Source organism: Octodon degus, unplaced genomic scaffold (assembly GCF_000260255.1).
Source record: "Octodon degus isolate 3935 unplaced genomic scaffold, OctDeg1.0 scaffold00062, whole genome shotgun sequence".
Classification (NCBI taxonomy): Eukaryota; Metazoa; Chordata; class Mammalia; order Rodentia; family Octodontidae; genus Octodon; species Octodon degus.
The window spans coordinates 130,160-131,382 of NW_004524638.1; the positions used below are offsets into that span (position 1 = coordinate 130,160).

Here is a 1,223-nt window from a genome sequence, read left to right on the forward strand (position 1 = left end):
GCTGTCAATTGGAAAGATTCTCACCCTGACTAACTATATACTGATACCTGTGAACTAAGCAACTGCAGTGAAGACGGTAATCTGTAATAGTAGTTTCATGCTTGGAGTGCTTGTCATTCTGGTCTTCTGAATATGGGCTGCTTGTCATGACATGCCAGTTGCTACTGTGCTGTCTCTCAGGTAGATTATTTTTCTAAAAGATGGGGGTGGTGAATGAAGGTAAGAGACAAGAAAAGGGCGGCGGAGCAGCGGAGGAAGATGGTGGCCGCTGTGTCCCAGCGGGTGTGGACCGTGGAGCAGCTGCGCAGCGAGCAGCTGCCCAAGAAGGACCTAATCAAGTTTCTGCAGGACCATGGTTCAGATTCATTTCTTGCAGAGCATAAATTATTAGGAAACTTTAAAAATGTAACTAAGACAGCTAATAAGGATCATTTGGTTACAGCTTACAATCATCTTTTTGAAACTAAGCGTTTCAAAGGTACTGAAAGCATAAGTAAAGTGACTGATCAAGTGAAAAATGTGAAGCTCAATGAAGAAAAGCCCAAGGAAACCAAGTCTGAAGAGATTCAAGATGAAGATCCACCAAAATACACAAAATCTATTCTGAAAAAGGAGATAAAACTAACTTTCCCAAAAAGGGAGACGTGCACTGCTGGTACACAGGGACGCAGCAGGATAGGAGCTTTTGATACTAATATTCAAACAAGTTCAAAGAAGAAGAAAAATGCCAAGCCTTTAAGTTTTAAGGTTGGAGTTGGCAAAGTTATCAGAGGATAGGATGAAGCACTCTTGATTATGAGTAAAGGTGAAAAAGCTTGACTGGAGATTGAACCAGAATGGGCTTATGGAAAGAAAGGACAGCCTGATGCCAAAATTCCTCCAAATGCAAAACTCATTTTTGAAGTAGAATTAGTGGATATTGATTGAAACAGCAGGACTTAAGATCAGAAGACATCAGCATGATTAAAACTTGGACTTGAAACTTAAGTAACTAGAACTTATTATTGTAAAGAATCAACTGGAAATTTCAAAGAGTTAAGTAAAACTTACTTGATCATATTTTTTGTTAAAGCAGCCACTTAAAGAACTGAGCTAAGGGGCAGTCCCCCCGATCACATTTTTTGAGAAATGTAATCCCTTATAAGTCTCTGAGTCTAAAGTATTTTACTATAGCTGTGCGAAATACTGATTAAGGAAAACTGTATTTCCTTTTACCTCATGTT

General features: G+C 39.2%; 1 pseudogene; it reads left to right on the forward strand.

Annotated features, from left to right (window-relative positions):
• The first annotated feature begins 258 nt into the window (after nucleotides 1-258).
• Nucleotides 259-945, forward strand: LOC101570020 (annotated as a pseudogene).
• The last annotated feature ends 278 nt before the right edge of the window (nucleotides 946-1,223 follow it).